General features: G+C 45.0%; 1 non-coding gene across 1 annotated transcript; it reads left to right on the forward strand.

Moving 5' to 3' along the window:
- Nucleotides 1-10,179: 10,179 nt before the first annotated feature.
- LOC133798900 (small nucleolar RNA R71) lies at nt 10,180-10,286 on the forward strand. Its single transcript, XR_009876116.1, has one exon. It is a non-coding gene; the product is annotated as a small nucleolar RNA R71 (small nucleolar RNA).
- The last annotated feature ends 9,733 nt before the right edge of the window (nt 10,287-20,019 follow it).

The following is a 20,019-nucleotide window of genomic DNA, read 5'->3' on the forward strand; positions in this document are numbered from 1 at the left end:
AATAAAGTTTCTTTATCAACCAGCTTTGACAGGATGGGTGGTTGCGCCATATGTGTTTTTAGTGCTTGAAAAGCCTGTTTGCACTCTTTCGTCCATTCAAACTTTTTATTACCCCTGAGTAGATTAAAGAATGGGACGCACTTATCTGTTGATTTTGAAATGAATCTACTTAGAGCGGCAATTCTTCCGGTTAAGCTTTGAACATCCTTAATCTTTACTGGCGATTTCATGTCGATCAGGGCTTTAATTTTCTCGAGATTGGCTTCAATTCCTCTCGAGTTAACTATAAATCCCAAGAACTTCCCTGATCCTACTCCGAAGGAGCATTTAAGGGGATTTAACTTCATCCGATATTTATTCAAGACGTTGAAGCACTCCTGCAAATCCCTTACATGCCCTTCTGCTTTCTTTGACTTGACCAGCATGTCGTTGACATATACCTTCATGTTTGCGCCGATCAGCTCCTTAAACATGTGGTTGATGAGTCTCTGGTAAGTCGCACTAGCATTTTTCAAACCAAAGGGCATCACTTTGTAACAGTAGAGCCCTATATCAGTCCGAAAGCTAGTGTGATCTTCATCAGGGGAAGGCATACTAATTTGGTTATACCCAGAGTATGCATCCATGAATGAGAGGATCTCATGTCCTGCAGTGGCATCGACCAGCTGGTTGATCCTTGGGAGTGGGAAATAATCTTTGGGGCAGGCTTTATTTAGGTCTGTAAAATCCACGCACGTACGCCACTTGCCATTCGGCTTGGGCACTAGTACGGGATTAGAGACCACGATGGATAAAATGCCACCCTGACGAACCCATTTTCCTTCAGCTTCTCGACTTCTTCTTTTAAGGCCCCTGATCTATCTTTGTCAAGCAGCCTTCTCTTTTGTTGCACTGGTGGAAAACTCTTGTCGATGTTTAGGACATGGCTGATGACTGCAGGATCTATCCCGACCATGTCTTTGTGCGACCAGGGAAAGACCTCCTGGTTCCTCCTTGAAAACTCCACCAGTGCTTGTTTTGTTGTTGTCTCTAAGTTTTTATCGACTTTCACAACTCTGGTTGGATTTTCTTCATCGAGTTGGACCTCTTCAAAATCCCCAAAGCGAGGATCTAAATCCCTATCCTCACTTTGGGCAATGCCCTATTTGGTGACATTATCACCTGAGTGGGTCTAAACATCAATCGCCATTTACAAATCCTTTTTGGTAGTGTCTCTCGATACACCCTTCTTCGCTTTGGTGATCGAGGCGTTGTAGCACTCCCTCGCCTCCTTCTAGTTTCCCAATACGCAACCTATCCCGACATCTGTTGGGAATTTCATGGCGAGGTGGCATATCGAGGTGACGGACCGCAGGTCGACTAAAATTGGTCTCCCAATTACAGCATTGTATGTCGAAGGACAATCAATTACTATAAAAGTAGTGAGTAATGCCATATTAGCAGGTGCGGTGCCTGCTGTAATTAGGAGTCTAATTGACCCTGTTGGGGCGAGTCCTTCTCTGGAAAAACCATAAATGGTTTGGTTGCATGGCTCCAGGTCCTTTACGGACAACTTCATTCTTTCCAGCGAAGACTTGTATAGGATATTGACCGAACTTCCTGTATCGACCAATACCCTCTTCACCATCATGTTTGCAATCTGCACGTCCACAACCAGCGGATCGGAGTGTGAGAATCGCACGTGCTGGGCGTCGTCATCTGAGAAGGTTATCAGTTCCTCCTCTGTTCGAGCCTTTTTTAGTGCTCGATCCTCGACACTCATCATCTTGATGTCCTAGTCGTGGCGCAGGGTTCGAGCATATCATTCTCGTGCCCTCCCACTATCTCCTGCAAGATGCGGGCCTCTACAGATGGTGAGTAGAGTGACAGCCACAGGAGCTGGCTGTAAAGGTGGCGAGCGTTGGCGTGTAGGCGCCTGCTCGTTGCCACCTTGAGCCTCTCGTTGAGAACCTCCTGCGGCTCGAACAAATCTTCTTAAATGTCCCTGCCTTATCAAGAACTTAATCTCATCCTTCAGCTGGTTACACTCGTTTGTGTCGTGCCCGTAGTCATTGTGAAAACGACAGAACTTTGTTGTATCTCTCTTGGAGATATCTTTCCTTATGGGTGCGGGTCGTTTGTAGGGCACGTTTGAGCTGGTCGCCTGATAGACCTCAGCTCGGCTTTCGGCAAGGGCAATGTAGTTGGTGAATCTCGGTTCATAGCGACTGCCTTTGGGGCGCTTACTCTCGGAGGTCAAGGGTTCATTGTTCGCCTGCTTTCCACCATTTCTACCGTTGCTATTCCCGTTGCCTTTTCAGTTGCCATTGGGTTTTTCCGACCCATTGACGGCTTTGGCGGGATCTTCCTTGGGCCCCTTGTCTTTTGTTGGTGATTTCCCTTCGTTGGCAATCGCATCTTTGAGATTGATGTACTGATCAGCTCGATCTAAGAACTCTTGAGTGCTCCTTACCCTATTCTTTCTGAGGCTGCTCCAGAGGGGTGAATGGCGTCTAACCCCAGCAGTTAGGGCCATCATCTTACCTTCATCGCCCACAGTCTTGGCTCCAGCTACAGCTCTCATGAAGCGCTGAACGTACTCCTTCAAGGGCTCTCCCTCTTTTTGGCGTATTTCGACCAGCTGGTTGGCCTCAGTGGGGTGCACGCGACCCGCATAGAACTGTCCGTAAAACTCCTTTACGAACATTTCCCATGATACTATACTAGCAGGAGGGAACTTAAAGAACCACTCCTGGGCGGTGTCAGACAGCGTTGCAGGGAAGATGCAGCAGCAGGCATCTTTTGATACCTTTTGTATATCCATTTGTATCTCAAACTTATTAACATGAGATATTGGGTCTCCATACCCGTCAAAATTTGGCAGTGTTGGCATCTTGAATTTACTGGGGGTTTCAGCCACAGCAATCCTCTGTACAAAAGGGGTGCCTCTCCTCCGATCGTACTCAATGTGGGATGTTCGTCCCCCAACCAGCTGTTGCACCGCCTGGTTCAAGGCATCGATCTGGGCCTGAATAGCTTCTGGGATTGCTGGGGCCACATGTGCCAGGGAAACGTACTCATTGTGCCTTTCCCGGCGGTCGTTAAGTACGTCCCTCAGATAATCGTCTCTTCGTCGATGCTCACTGGCTCCCAGCCTACTAAAGACGTTCTGCTGCCTGGGCTGCTCCCCAGCGTTATGGCCCGCTGGTCGGTCCTTTCGAGGTGGTGGGCTTCTGCCTCCACCTCTTTCTTCATTCCTCCGACCAACATTTCTTCTGCCAGAATCGGCTTCATTGTAGTCGTGGCCATCTCTGAATCGTGGTTGACTATGGTGTGACCGGCTATTCACTTTGTTGCCTCCTTGGGCTGGCATTTCCCGAGCGTTAGGGGAAGGCCTGCGCTGGTTGGTGGGTCCCCGTGCATTGTTATGTTGTGGGGGGCCCCTAACCGCAGAGCCTGTCTCGGAATTCCTCATGTTGGCAGAAGGACGCTGCCCCCTGCTCGGTATATTCGGCTCTTCATCCCCTGGGCATCTAGGGCTGCGGGGTGGTTGCCCCGCCCTATTCTGCCTCGGGCGCGGGGGATTGCCTCGACCAACCTGAGATGGGGGCTGTTGTTCAGGATCCCTAGGTGGGATATCATCCTGAGCCACAGGCGGCTGCTCCGACCTTTGAGGGCTTACTGGCTAGAGCAGAGGACTAGGATTGGGACCCCTTTGAGGCGGCCCGTTTGGTGGCTAGTTTGGCTGGGAGGCTGGCGCAGCCTGATTCCTAGCTAGCTGGATGGCTGCTTCAAGGGCGGCCATGGCATCCCTCTGTCGACGATCCATCTCAGCCTGCCGCTCGCTCAGCTCCTGACGCTGGCGTTCTATTTCTCTTTGTTGCGATGCCATTATCTCTGCAGCATTCTCTTGATTGGCCCTCAGATTGGCCAACTCATCCTGCAACACCCCCAGTGTCACCTTCAAGGTTTCAGAATCTAACTCCTCCTCATCAAATTCCAAATGCGGTTCGTCCTCAGCCACATTTGGGGGAGGAGGCTAGGATGATGCAGTGCCAGCGGCCTGTCCGGTCTTCTTGGATGTTTTTGCTATTAAATTCTTTCACAAGCTCTCAATGAAAGCACCAAAATGTTGACTCTCGATTTACCCAACGACACAGAGTCAAATATACGACAGGATATAGAACGACGCTTGAAAAGATAATCTAAAGGAAAGGAAAAAAACACCAAAAAATTATAGTGGTTCGGCCCCAGTGATTGGTAATGACCTACGTCCACTCAGTGTATTGTTATTATTGAACTTCAAAGTTGTGATAAAAAAACTAGGATTCTTTGAGTTTCACAAACCTTGGAAAGATTACAATAGAATGAAGAACAATCACTATAGGGTTTTTAGGACAAGCAATTTGAACAAATATTGATCACAAGATAGACAAATCAACTTATTGGAATTCAAATGACAAACAACCTTTGGGATTTACATGAGAAAACTCCAAGAACAAAATGACAACTAACTAGAAATAATAAATAAGAAAATGAACTATAATGATAATAATTTTTTTTAATACAATTACACAAAATAATAGTAATAGAAATATTTTTTTTTTCAACAACTACAAAATAATAGAAGGAATTGTTGCTCTTGTTCTCTTTTTTTTTATTAATCTATTATTATTTTTTCCTTTTCTTTTGTTTTCTTCTTTTTTTTCATTATTTTTTTTTTGACAAGAGACAACACAAAAATAAAAAGAAAATTACAAATACAATACAATAAATAGAACACAAATTTATTACAAAGACTTATCTTAAATGAAAAACATCCCTTTAGTAAATGTCCTGTTTTAAATTCCAAAGATGTGACTTTACCAACTCAAATGATCAATAAAAGTTCAAAAAGTTGTTTTCTCAACTCTCATAACTCACCAAGAAATGAAAAACTTTAAACTTGAAATTCCTCTCAACTATTTGTGTTAACAACAAATTTATCACATGTATGGAAAGTGCACAAAAGAACTCTGAAAATCACTTCTTAATAGCTAAACATAGTAAAAACTGACTCAAACCGACAAGTTATACTCATGCTTGGATAATTTTGAGAAAATTTGACTTAAAAATTCAACAAGACAATAATGTTTTCCAAATGAATGCTAATGACACAACAATAAGATTTTCCAAATGAAAGCCAATGCATGCTCACCACCCCTAACCAAAAATCAGACAGTGTCCTCAATGTCAAAATGAATAATCAATGAAAAAGGTAAGGAGAGAGAACACCTGGATGATGACCATGTCCATGAGGCGAGAGCGAAAATAGCCTGGTAACAATACCCCAAAACAAAATACGAAAAAGCATACAAAAATAAAAGAAAGACAGAAAAATAAAGATAATGAAAAATAAAAATAAAAAGAACAACAACAACAACAACAACAAACCATTTAGAACTTCAGAGTGTATAGATTGGGTCCTTAAGAAGGACCTCTTCAACACGACTCACACTCTCAATGTAATGCTTCAGTCTTTGTCCATTGACATGAAAAATTATCCCATCGGTTGGGTCCTCGACCTCCATTGAACAGTTGGGAAATACTTGCTTCACTACAAATGGACCAATCCATTGCGATCGCAGTTTATCGGGATGCAAGTGCAAGAGAGAATCATACAAATGCACTTTCTGATTTGGCTCAAAGTGTTTTTGCAAGATTTGTTTATCGTGAGCGATTTTCAATTTTTCCTTATAAATCCTGGAATTGTCATATGCATCGTTTCTCAACTCCTCAATTTCGGACAACTGGAGTTTGCGATTGATACCTGCGGCATTCAGATCAAAGTTTAGGACTTTGATAGCCCAATACACTTTATGCTCGAGATCGACAGGTAAATGACAGGCTTTTCCAAAGACAAGCCGATAGGGAGACATCCCAAGAGGGGACTTGAAAGTAGTGCGGTATGCCCAAAGAGCGTCTAGAAGGCGTGTAGACCAATCTTTGCGGTCGGGATTTACCGTCTTTTCCAGAATGTGTTTTATCTCCCTATTGGCTAACTCAGCTTGACCATTAGTTTGTGGATGATAGGCATTTGCAACTTTATGAAGTACACCGTGCTTGCGCATAAGAGCCTCAAAGGATTTGTTGCAAAAATGAGTGCCTTGATCACTAATGATAGCACGAGGGGTACCAAACCTTGATAACACATTTTCTTTCAAGAATTTGACAACTGTAGCGTTATCATTGGTTCGACATGCTACAGCCTCGACCCATTTAGAAACATAATCCACAGGGAGAAGAATGTAAAGGTAGCCAAAAGAAGGTGGAAATGGTCCCATATAGTCTATCCCCCAGCAATCAAATATTTTGATAACAAGAATTGGGTTCAAGGGCATCATGTGCCGATGGGATAAGGATCCTAACTTTTGGCACCTTATACAAGAACGACAGAAATAATTAGTGTCTTTGAACAAAGTGGGCCAGTAAAGGCCACATTGTAAGATTTTTGCAGCAGTTTTCTTCACAGAGAAGTGACCACCACAAGCATCATTGTGGCAAAAATTCAACACACTTGACACCTCATTGTCGTGGATGCATCTTTGCATGATTTGGTTGGGGCAATACTTGAATAAGTATCGGTCATCCCAAAAGAAATTGCGCACCTCGACCATAAATTTGCGTTTGTCTTATGAACTCCATTCAGATGGGAGTTCACCTGTTACTAAGTAGTTTACAATGTGAGCATACCACGGTAACTTAGCAACAGAAAGCAATTGTTCATCGGGGAAATCATCATGAATAGGTGGATCGTCAGCGGGATCACTGAATTCAAGTCGGGACAAGTGGTCTGCGACGACATTTTCAACACCTTTCTTGTCTTTGATCGTTATGTCAAATTCTTGCAGGAGAAGGATCCACCGTATTAATCGCGCCTTAGCATCCTTTTTGGAAAGGAGATACTTAAGGGCAGAGTGATCTGTGAAGATCGTAATAGGTGATCCAATCAAATAAGAGCGGAATTTGTCAAGAGCAAAGACAACGGCAAGCAACTCTTTTTCAGTGGTGGAATAGTTCATTTGAGCACTATTGAGGGTTCGGCTTGCATAATAGACAACAAAGGGTTTCCCCTCTCTTCGTTGTCCTAGCACAGCTCCCACAACAAAGTTGCTGGCGTCACACATGATCTCGAAAGGAAGACTCCAATCGGGTGATTGAAGGATGGGAGCGGAAGTGAGTGAATTGACAAGCGTTCGGAATGATTCCTCACACTTATGTGTCCATTCATAAATGGCATCTTTGACTAGGAGGTTGCTTAACGGACGGGCAATCATTGAAAATTTTTGTATGAACCTCCTATAGAAACCAGCATGACCAAGAAATGACCTAACATCTATGACAGTCTTAGGAGTCGGCAGGTTGGAGATAAGGTCGACTTTGGATTGATCAACCTCAATTCCTTTTTCAGAAACAATGTGCCCTAAGACTATGCCAGAAGAAACCATGAAGTGGCATTTCTCCCAATTGAGTACAAGTCCTTTCTCAATGCATCGTTTTAAAATAGCTTCAAGATGAAGAAGACACGTCTCAAAGGAGTTTCCAAAAATGGCTAGGTCATCCATGAATACTTCCATTGATTTTTTGATCATGTCACTAAAGATGCTCATCATGCATCTTTGGAAAGTAGCTGGTGCATTACACAAGCCAAATGGCATACGCCGGAAAGCAAAAGTGCCAAAAGGACAAGTGAAAGTGGTCTTATCTTGATCCTCTAATGCAATCTCAATTTGATAATAGCTAGAATAGCCATTAAGAAAGCAATAGAAAGGATGACCAGCTACACGTTCAAGGATTTGATCAATGAATGGGAGTGGAAAATGATCTTTGCGGGAAGCGGAATTTAATTTTCTATAATCAATGCACATGCGCCACCCCATCACCGTTTTCGTGGGGACAAGGACCCCTTTTTCGTTTTGGATCACGATGACACCAGATTTCTTGGGCACGACTTGAGTTGGACTGACCCACTTGCTATTAGCTACGGGGTAAATAATACCAGCGTCTAGCAATTTCAAAACTTCATTTTTTACAACTTCCTTCATTGTGGGGTTCAGTCGCCATTGAGGGTCTCTTCGAGGGATGGCTTCGTCCTCCAGATTGATTCGATGGGAGAAAATTAAAGGGCTAATACCTTTGATATCAGCAAGGGTCCAACCTATCGCAGATTTATGTGTCCGCAATAGCTCGAGCAATTACAATTCTTGAGAATTTTGAAGGTTGGATGAGATGATAACTGGAAAGGTTTCACCGTCTCCCAAGAAGGCATGTTTCAAACCCTCTGGAAGTTGGATCAATTGAACAATTGGAACCTCTTCGACTGAAGTTTTCAGCTGTGACCTCTCATGAGGTAGCTCTTCAAAGCAAGGTTGCCAAAACTGAGTCCGTCTATTGCGTGAGTCTATGCGATCTGATACTGCAAGAGTAGACTCAATAGAAGTGGGACTTTCGTTGTCAGACAGAAGGAGGAGCTCATCAAGATTATCAAAGTTGCTTCGCAATTGAACCTCCTTAGGAATTAAAGAGTCAATCATGAATGTTTGATAGCATTCATCATCTTCTCGGGGTTGTTTCCCGATGTGGAAGATATTGACTTCAAGAGTCATGTTTCCAAACGATATCTTCATTAGAACATTCCGACAATTAATCAAAGCATTTGAAGTAGCAAGGAATGGTCTTCCGAGGATAATAGGAATTTTAGACTCCATGTTCACCACAGATTGGGTATCAAGAATAAGAAAATCCACGGGGTAATAGAATTTTTCAATTTGAACCAATACATCCTCAACGATACCCATAGGCTTTTTGGTGGAACGATCAGCAAGCTGTAGTACAACAGATGTTGGCTTCATTTCTCCAAGACCGAGTTGCGAGTATACAGAATAGGGCATGAGATTGACACTCGCGCCAAGATCAAGTAAGGCTTGGCTGACTTCATGGGTCCCAATTTGGCAAGAAATGGTGGGACAACTAGGATCTTTGTATTTTGGCAGTGCCTTTTGTTCAATCACCGCACTCACTTTCTCGGTTAAGAAGGTAGTCTTCTTGACATGGTGCTTCCTTTTTGCAGTGCAAAGATCCTTGATGATTTTGGCATAAGCGAACACTTGTTTAATGATGTGAAGCAAAGGAAGATTAATCTTCACTTATGTCAAGTGCTCAAGGAATTCAGCTCCGTTATCAGGAAGTTTCCCAACAAGTTTCAAAGCCTGGGGAAATGGTATCTTTGGAGTGGCATTGAGTGGTGGATTTTCGGAAATGAGTTTTGGAATACTAGGAGAGTTGGATTTTATGGGTGGGTCTGGCAAAGTTTTACCGCTTCTCGTCGTGATGGCATTCACTTCCTTGATGTTTTGATCATTTGAATTTGAAGATTGGGCCATGTGTTGGCCTTGAACATTAAATTTCAGTTGGGAAGGAAGTTTTCCTTTTTCCAGAATGGCCAAGGATTCAGTCAATTTTGAGAATTGACATTTCATTTCCTTGATTTCTTCCATCATTTGGCGATTCAGTTTGGATTGTTCCTCCATGAATGCATGAAGAGTATTCTCGAGAGAATTTTGTTGTGGATGAGCATTGTATTGAGGTGCAGCATACGCCTTTGATGGTTGAACTTGTTGCTCATTTCTCCATTAGCCTCCAGACGATTGAGCTTGGTTGGAATCTCTCCAACTGAAATTTGGGTGGTTTCTCCAACCAAGGTTGTACGTATGGGAGAATGGCTTGTTATATGCCCCTAAGGCATTGCATTGCTCCTCATAAACCCCCCTCATTTCATTCAAAGCTAAGCAATCCTTAGCTAAGTGCTCCGTCCCTCCACAAACAAAGCAAGGCTCTTGCGGTTCTGCTTGAGCAATCATGTGCGATTTTTAGCTATTCTTCGTCATTAAAACCTCAAACTTCTTTTTCAAAGCTTCAAGTTGGGCCTTAACACTATCCTCTTCTCGAAGTTGATAGATCACAGATGGTTTTTGTCGGTTGATGCTATCATTAGCACTTAGACCAGTCCAAGTGTGGGACTTTTTCGCGGTTTCTTTGAGATATTCAAGAGCATCGTCTGGCTCTTTTTCGAGGAATTCACCATTGCATAGCATTTCTACAAACTGGCGCTCACGACTCGTGAGGCCTTCGTAGAAGTAACTGACCAAACGCCAGTTCTCATAGCCATGGTGTGGGCATTGATTCAACAAATCTTTGAATCATTCCCAGACTTGATAGAACGTTTCATTGTCCTTTTGGGAAAATGTGGAAATCTGTCGTTTTAGACTGTTGGTCTTATGGCTGGGGAAGTGTTTCAAAAAGAAAGATTTTGTCATCTCCTCCCATGTTCCAATCGACCTAGGTCTCAAAGAGTATAACCAGCTTTTGGCTTTGTCCTTCAAGGAGAAAGGAAAGAACTTCAGTCGCACAACATTGGCATTTTCGACTCGATTATAGAATGTGGCTAATACCTCCTCGAATTCTCTGATATGCACGTACGGGCTTTTGTTTTCCATTCCATGAAATGTGGGCAAGAGTTGAATTATGCCAGGTTTAAAGTCTAATGCGTGCATATTAGGAGGAAAGATAATGCATGAAGGCGTCGAGGTGCGGGTAGGATGGAGGTAGTCATTGAGAGTTCTTGGTTGGATGTCATCATTTCGAGCCATTGCGAATGGATTATTATCAACGAAAGTTGGTGGAAAAGCAGGATTGGTGGAAGGAGTTCCGGAAGGAGTGGTGGATGAATTGGAAGAAGTGTCACTAGAAGTTTCGTGATGATTCATCCACTCTCGAAAATCATAATTGGATTTTTTTTTTTCTTTGCTTTTATCTTTTTATTTTATTTTATTTTGATATACATATATATTTTTGTTAAACTTGTTCCCAGGTAGATTTAGGGGTTTTTGAGTGATCTCCAATGCCTTACTAGAACTCCCCGTGGTTACTGAGTAAGTATGGTGGATCACAAGTCAACCTTTTCGACCAAACAGCCTTTAAGCAGAGTGAAATTGCTTATTTTGACAGAACAAGCTTGGTTTTCTTATAGTAATAAGTTCAACAATGTAATAGTGCAAAGGTAGATGCTCGAAATGTTCCTAGGCCAATTAGGAAGGTTTCCAAGGTACCGCTTTAGACCCACACTTGCCTAGACAGAACTCCCCGAGGTTCCCAGGTAAGTGTGGAGGGTAACGCTATCACAAACCTTATTTAACAACCAATCTTTCTAGACAGAACAATATCGGTTTCTACCATTTGTAATATTAGACAATTGTTCCCAATACTAAGTGTTATCCAAAAAACAGGCATGCATGACATAGCAAACGTTTAGTACATGTGGCTGACATCTGGCAGAATTCGTGCTCGACTATCGACCAGGAAGACATCTATTGTCGCAACGTTCGATCTCTTCATACGACCAGCCTGGTCGTACGAATGCTATACGCGGAAAAGATCTTATGCAGTTATGATAGTATCCGAAATTATCTCCCATGATTTCCTGAGTATCCGATTATTTAGGAAATAATATCTGTAACAAATTAATGTAAATCCTCCTTGAGCCTATAAATAGAGAAAGATAGCTCAAGGGAGGGGGCTTTTTTTTTTTGCTTTCTGATCACTGGAGATTAGAGTGATTCTATTGGATATATTTTCTTGTTCTTCAGAGGTTTGTGAAACTCATTGAACCCTAGTTCTTTGATCACTCCTTTGAATCCTATATCAATAACAATTTAAGTGGACGTAGGTTATTACCAGATTCTAGGGCCGAACCACTATAAACTCTTGTGTTCTTTATTGTTTCCTCATCAAATTCTTTCCAACGTGTTTGTCCATATCAAGCATATTTGACTCCATTTCAGTTGGCCAAAATGAGGGTCAACATTCTGGTGCTTTCATTGAGAGCTTGATACATTATCGCTGAAAGATCAATGGCAAAAACTACCAAGAAAACTGGACAGGCGGCCGGCGCTGCACCATCTCACCCGCCTCCTTCTCCTCCAAACGTGGCTGAGGATGAGCCACATTTGGAATTTGATGAGGAAGAAATGGACTCCGAGACGCTGAAGAATACCCTGGGAGTATTGCAGGATGAACTGGCCAATCTGAGGGCCAGCTAGGAAAGTGCTGCCGAAATCATGGCACGGCAGTAACAAGAAATTGAACGGCAGCGCCTGGAGCTGAGTGAAAGACAGGCGGAGATGGATAGTCGCCATAGGGAGGCCATGGCAGCCCTCGAGGCAGCCCTACAACTGGCTAGGAATCAGGCTACACCTGCCTCACAGCCTGATTAACCTGCGAATGGGCTGCCCCACAGGGGTCCCAATCCTAGCCCGCCTATCCAACCCTCGAGCCCACAAAGGCTCGAGCAGCCACCAGCACCTCAGGACAATGTCCCGCTAAGGGACCCTGAAGCACAGCCTCTATCCCAAGCTGGTCGCGGCAATCCCCCGCAACAGAGGCAGAATAGGGCCGGGCAGCCGCCTCGCAGTCCTAGACGCCATAGGGGCGACGAGCCAAACCCTCCGAGCAGAGGACAGCGTCCTCCTGGTAACAGAAGGAACTCAGAGTCAGGCTCTGCGGTCCGAGGCCCCCCATGGCATGATAATGCACGGGGACCCACCGACCAACGCAGGCCACCCTCTAATGCTCAGGAAGTTCCAACCCGGGAAGGCAACCGAGGGAACAGTCGCTCCCACCATAGCCAATCAAGATTCAGAGATGGCCATGGTTATAATGAAGCTGACTCAAGCAGAGGAAATGCCAGTCGGAGGAATGAAGAAAGGGGTGGAGGCAGAAGCCTGCCACCTAGGGATGACCAACCCGATAGACGGGACGCTGGGGGGCAGCCCAGACAAAATAACATCTTCAACCGGCTCGGAGCTAGCGAGCAACGGAGGAGAGACGAAGATTTAAGAGACGTACTCAACGATTGCCGGGAGCGGCAAGACGAGAACGTCCCCCCAGCACTAGAGGCCACGACGATTCCTGGCGCCATGCAAGCCCAGATAGATGCCCTTAACCAGGAAGTGCAGCAGCTGGTCGGGGGAAGAACATCTTATATCGACCACGATAGGAGAAAAGGCACTCCTTTCGTCCAGAGGATAGCTATGGCAGAAACTCCTAGCAAGTTTAAGATGCCTACGCTTCCAAACTTTGACGGGTATGGTGACCTGGTATCTCACGTCAACAAGTTTGAGATACATATGGACATTCAAAAAGTGTCCGAAGACGCTCGGTGCAGGATCTTCCCTGCAACACTTTCTAATGCCGCACAGGAGTGGTTTTTCAATTTCCCTCCCACAAGTATCGTTTCCTGGGAAATGTTCATAAAGGAGTTTTACGGAAAATTCTACGCGGGTCGTGTACACCCAACTGAGGCAAATCAGCTGGTCGAAATACGCCAGCAAGACGGAGAGCCACTGAAGGACTACGTCCAGCGCTTTATGCGAGCAGCTGCTGGGGCGAAAACAGTGGGAGATGAAGGCAAGATGATGGCCATAACCGCGGGGGTTAAGCGCCGCATGCCTCTCTGGGACAGCCTCAGAAAATATGGGGTCAGAACTACCCAGGAATTTTTGGATCGAGCTGATCGATATATCAAGCTCGAAGATGCCATTGCCAATGAAGGGAAGGCCCCAGGCAAGGACAAGGGGACTGCTGAGCCCGCCAAAGCCGCCAATGGGTCCAAGCCCAACGGCAACGGCAAAGGCAACGGGAACAGCAACGGAAATGGCAAGAATGGGGGGAAACGGCCGCACAATGAGCCTTCCACCTCTGACAATAAACGAGCCAAGGGTAATCGTTATGAACCTCGGTTCACTAACTATACTGCCCTTCTTGAGTCTCGGGGAGAGGTTTATCAGGCCACGAGTTCCAGTGTGCCTTATAAGAAACCTACTCCCATTCGAAAGGATATTTCAAGAAGAAACACTACCAAGTTATGTCGTTATCATAACGACTACGGACATGATACCAATGAATGCAACCAGCTGAAGGATGAGATCGAGTTCCTTATTAAACAAGGACACTTGAGAAGATATATACGGGCCTTGGTAAATTCCCAACGAGAAGCTCCAGGTGGCAACGAGCAAGCGCCCACACGCTCGCCACCTTTGCAGCCTGACCCCATAACTGGCACATTGTTAACCATCTGTGGAGGCCCGCACCTCGCGGGAAACAGCAGAAAGGCCAGAGAACGATATGCTCGGACTCTGCGCCACGACCAGGACATCGAGATGATGACTGTGGATGACCGCACGCCTAAAAAGGCTCGGTCAGAAGAAGGCGAAATAACCTTCTCTGATAGCGATGCCCAACATGTCCGGTTCCCACATTCCAATCCGCTGGTCGTGGATATCCAAATGGCCAACATGATGGTGAAGAGAGTGCTAGTTGCTACAGGAAGTTCGGTGAACATCCTGTATAAGTCTTCGCTAGAACGTATGAAGTTGTCCGTTAAGGACCTGAAGCCCTGCAACCAAACAATATATGACTTCTATGGTGAGGGACTCGCCCCAGCAGGGTCAATCAGACTACCAGTGACAGCAGGTATAGTGCCTGCTACCAGGACATTACTCGCTACTTTCATAGTAGTCGATTGTCCTTCGGCGTACAATGCCGTCATTGGGAGGCCTATACTGATTGATCTACGGGTCATCACCTCTATATGGCACTTAGCCATGAAATTTCTGACAGACGCAGGGGTAGGACGCGTGTTGGGAAACTAGAGGGAGGCCAGGGAGTGCTACAACGCCTCAGTCACGAAGGCGAAGAAGGGAACGTCAAAGAGCACTCCCCCAGATAGGTTGCAGATGGAAATTGATACACAATCCCAATCCGGTGATGAAGTCACCAAATAGGGTGTTGTCCAAAGTGAGGATAGAGATTTAGATCCTCGCTTTGGGGATTTTGAGGAAAATGTTGGACCCGTCAAGGACCTGGAAGAGGTCCAACTTGATGAAAAAGACTCGACTAGAGTCATGAAGGTCAGGAAAAACTTAGAACCCACCACAAAGCATGCACTGGTGGAGTTTTTGCGGAAAAACTAGGAAGTCTGTGCCTGGTCACACAAAGACATGGCTGGGATAGATCCTACAGTTATCAGCCATGTCCTGAACATAGACAAGAGCTTTCCACCCGTGCAACAGAAAAGAAGGCTACTCGATAAGGATCGGTCGAAAGCCTTAAAAGAAGAAGTTGAAAGATTAGAGAATGGGTTCATCAGGGTGGCGTTTTATCTATCGTGGGTCTCTAATCCAGTACTGGTTCCCAAGCCTAACGACAAATGGCGAACCTGTGTGGATTTTACAGACCTCAATAAAGCCTGCCCGAAGGATTGCTTCCCACTCCCAAGGATCGACCAGTTGGTCGATGCTACTGCAAGACACGAGATCCTCTCCTTCATGGATGCATACTCAAGCTACAATCAGATCAGCATGCATCCCCCTGACGAGGATCACACCAGCTTTCAGACCGATACGGGATTATACTGTTATAAAGTAATGCCCTTCGGAATGAAAAATGCAGGTGCGACTTACCAGCGATTGGTTAACCACATGTTTAAAGAGTTGATCGGAGTAAACATGGAGGTGTACGTGGATGACATGCTGGTAAAGTTAAAAAGAGCATAAGGACATGTGAAGGATTTACAAGAGTGTTTCGATGTATTGAACAAGTACCAGATGAAACTAAACCCTTTCAAATGTTCCTTCGGAGTTGGATCAAGGAAATTTTTGGGGTTCATTATTAATTCAAGAGGAATCTAGGCCAACCCCGACAAGATAAAAGCCCTGATCAAAATCGCCAGAAAAGATCAAGGATGTACAAACTTTAACTGGGAGAATTGCAGCCCTAAGTAGATTTATTTCCAAGTCAACGGATAAATGCGTCCCTTTCTTCAATCTACTTAGGGCAACAAGAAGTTTGAATGGACAGGAGACTGCGAGCAAGCTTTTCAGACCTTAAAAGCCCATATGGCACAGCCTCCTATTTTATCAAAGCCTATTGAAGGAGAAACTTTGTTCATTTACCTGGCGATCACTGAAGTTGCTGCTAGTGCAGTACTAGTACGAGAGGAAGAAGGCATACAAAAAGCAGTTTACTATGTAAGCAAGAGGCTAATCGGAGCAGAACTGAGGTATCCTCCCATCGAGAGGTTAGCATATTGTTTAATCTTGGCCTCAAGGAAACTACGTCCTTACTTCCAAGCCCATCCCATTACAGTCTTAACTGACCAGCCCCTTCGGCAAGTCCTCCAAAAACCAGACGCGGCTGGGCGTTTATTAAAATGGGCAGTCGAACTGGGGCAGTTCGATATTACATATTCACCGCGAGCAGCAGTAAAAGGACAAGTCTTGGTCGATCTTATTGCAGAGTTCACCAAACTCCCAGACAACGAGCAGTGCGAAAAGCCTAATGCGCCTGAGCCTCAAGATGAAGCCCCTTCGTGGAAGTTATTCACAGATGGGTCATCAAACGAATCTCACGCGGGAGCAGGAGTGATCTTGATAACGCCAGAAGGGCATCGATTTCACTGCACCATTAGGTTCGACTTCACAGCGTCAAATAATGAAGCCGAATACGAAGCACTCCTCGCTGGATTAAGAATGGCAAAAGACATGAGTATAAAGGTGCTGGATATTTACAGTGATTCATAGCTGGTAGTGAATCAAGTTCTAGGGGAATATCAAGCATGAGGCCTAAAAATGGTGGCCTACTTGAACAAAACTAAAGATCTGTTAGCCCAGTTCACGAAGTATACCCTCCAGCAAATACCCCGGGATCAGAATTCGAACGCAGATGCCTTAGCCAAACTCGCGAGCGCGAAAGATGCTGACACTTTGAATATTGTGCCAGTGGAAAGATTGAGCAAGCCAAGCATACAAGCAAATGAAACCAGTATGGAAATCCGAATAGAAGATACATGGATGGCGCCTTACTTGGAGTATCTTACAAATGGTGTACTACCGGCAGATAGGAACAAGGCCAGAACTCTTCAAGGGCAGGCTGCTAGGTATATACTGGTCGATGGTGTTCTTTACCGAAGGGGATATTCCATGCCACTTCTCAGATGTATTGCACCAGAGAAAGCTAAGGAGCTGATGAAGGAAGTGCATGAAGGCTTCTGCGGGGATCACTCTGGGGGGCAAAGTTTGGCGAAAAAGATTCTAAGGCAGGGCTATTTATGGCCGACTATGAACGAAGATTCAATGGAGTTTGTGTGAAAGTGTGATAAGTGCCAGAGATTTTCCAAAATCCCACGTGCAGCTCCAAACGAGTTAAAATAGATGCAGAGTCCTTGGCCTTTTGCAGTATGGGGTATAGACTTGATTGGATCCCTGCCAACAGGAAAAGGCGGAGTGAAGTACGCAGTTGTAGCAGTCGACTACTTCACCAAATGGGCCGAAGCTGAACCACTCGCTACCATAACGACCAAGAAAGTTCTTGACTTCGTCATCAAGAACATTGTTTGCCGATATGGTTTGCCTTAAAAGATTGTCTCAGACAACGGAACCCAGTTTGACAGTGACTTATTCACCGACTTCTGCGAAAGGCACGGGATTATTAAAAGCTTTTCTTCAGTCACACATCCACAAGCAAATGGGCAGGTCAAAGCAGTGAATAAAATGCTTAAGGACACCTTGAAGAAAAGACTTGAAGACGCTAAAGGAGCATGGCCAGAACAGCTGCCTGAAGTCCTTTGGTCGTATAGAACTTCTCATTGAACAGCGACAGGTCACACCCTGTTTTCCTTGGCATACGGGTACGAAGCTATGTTACCTGTCGAATTAGACCCCCCCTCACATCGACGCATTACATACAACCAGAGCCAAAATAGCCAACTATTGATGGAGTCCCTAGACTCAATTGAAGAAATACGAGAAAGAGCCTAACTCCGAGTTGCTGCGTACCAGCAAAAGGTCGCCCGGTATTTTAACTCAAAGGTGAAAGAAAGAAAATTCAACGTCGGCGACATAGTGCTACGACGAGTTTTCTTGAATACCCGCGACCCCACTGCTGAAGTACTCGGACTAAACTGGGAAGGACCTTACCAGATTGAAGAAGTCCTTCATCCGGGCACCTACAAACTTGCACGCTTAAATGGAGATCTTGTTCCACGCTATTGGAACGGTGAACACCTGCGCAAGTACTACCAATGAACAGTCCTTTTTAAAGGACTGGCTTGTATAAATTTTTACTTTTTACGAGTTTCAAAAAAGGGTTAGCCACGTTGTATGGCTAATCGCTTATAAGTGTAAGATCTTTTTTATGATCACTCGTAAAGACACGTTTAGTCCATTTTTAATACGAGATTATAAGGGACTGTGCGTAGCCAGTCATTCTTGCCAACCTTTGTAAATTTATTTTTACAAGTATTTGTTCATTACGTGTTTTGTTTTGATGTATTATAAGTGTTACGTTTCCTACCGAGCAACAATGCTCGCACAGGTCGTGGTCAAGGTAAGTGACCAAGGACCTAAAGCTCCTCGATCACTTGGGGGGCATATAAGATACGTCGATAGCAAAGCATACCAAAGGGTATGTAAACACATGAACAAAATGAGTGAAAGCATGCTACGGTACTTAGAGTATTTTTCAAAATTTATGTTTTGTTAAATCAAACCAAAGTACTATGCTAAGTTCGGTCATGCGAATAGATATTATAATAAAAAGAAACATTATAATATCAATAAGGTAATCTTTTACACCGCGAGCAGTATTGCTCGGATGTAATTGTTTAATTAAAAGTAAAAAGCTTTTGCACCGCGAGCAGTATTGCTCGGATGTAATTGTTCAGTTATAAGTAAAAAAGCTACCCTTGCAGCAATAAAAGTAAATTATCTTTACAAGCAGACCCGTGGGCCATAAAAACAAACTAAAAGAAAGATAATTATTGAGGAGCAGGAGGGTCTTCAGGATTAGGAGGAGTGCTTTGATCGGCCGGAGGACCAGCATCAGCAGCAGGAGCCTTAGCCTTAGCCTTCTCCTCCGCCTCCAACCAGATGGCACACTGCGCCATCAGAGTCCTCTTCAACCGCTCGGATAGGTAGTCAAAGTCAGCCTCCCGGTTGTGCTTCCAGAACTCGTAGAAGCAGAGGTGAGTGGTTTCCTTGTACCTCTTCAAATTCTTGACCCCTTCCTCCTCGAGCTCCTGCACTCGCCCCTCGAGCTCCTGCACCCGCTCCTCGAGCTTCTTCATCTCTTCCCTGCTAGCGGTCAGATCAAATCCAAGCTGCTTACACTCCTGGGTGACAAGTACAGAACTTTCCCTCCATTTCTCCCGGGCCTCGTTGGCTTTCTTCAAGGCCTCTTGACTGTCCTGAAGCTCCTTAGTGAGAACAGCTTGGTCCTCACACATTTGTTCGTACTATCTGGACAGCTCCTTGTTCTCCTCGAGCAGCTTGTCCTTGTCAGCCTCAAATGCTTCCTTTGCTTGGGCGAGCCTGGAGTCAAAATTTCTGCCCTGAGAAACCAACGCCCCAACACAGTGCCAGCCAGCAGTCAAAGTTAGCAGCCCCTGGAAGACAAAAAAAAAATGAAATAAAGTAAGGGAAAGAAATCAGATATGAATAACAAAATAACAAGAGGTTACTTACGCTAACTATCTCATTCAGCCCTCTATTGACGACCTGGCCAGCGTCCATCGAAGCAGTGTCGGTGATGGCGGCCTGACTGTGTTTGTGCTTTGAGAGTTTGTATATCCTCTCTCGGGCTGACCCGACCATAAGGCTGAGCAGGGAGCCTTCGGACGAGTTTTCCAATGCCTCCTTGTCGGCAGCCCTAGAAGAGGGCTGTGGATTAGCAGGTGTGGGAGTCGACTGCTCGGTGGGGGGCGGAAGTGTCGTGTTCTCCTTGGAAGGGGTGGTGGCTGGAGCATCGTCTGTTCGAGCCTTCTTCGAGGGGGTCTTGCTGCTTTCCCCTCGAGTCCTCTTGCTATCCTTCTTTGGGATAAAAGAGGCAGTGGCAGCCTCGTAGTGCTCGAAGACATCCTCAGAGTCCATACCTGCACAAAAGGAAACA

This window comes from Humulus lupulus, chromosome 8 (assembly GCF_963169125.1).
Source record: "Humulus lupulus chromosome 8, drHumLupu1.1, whole genome shotgun sequence".
In the NCBI taxonomy this organism is placed as follows: Eukaryota; Viridiplantae; Streptophyta; class Magnoliopsida; order Rosales; family Cannabaceae; genus Humulus; species Humulus lupulus.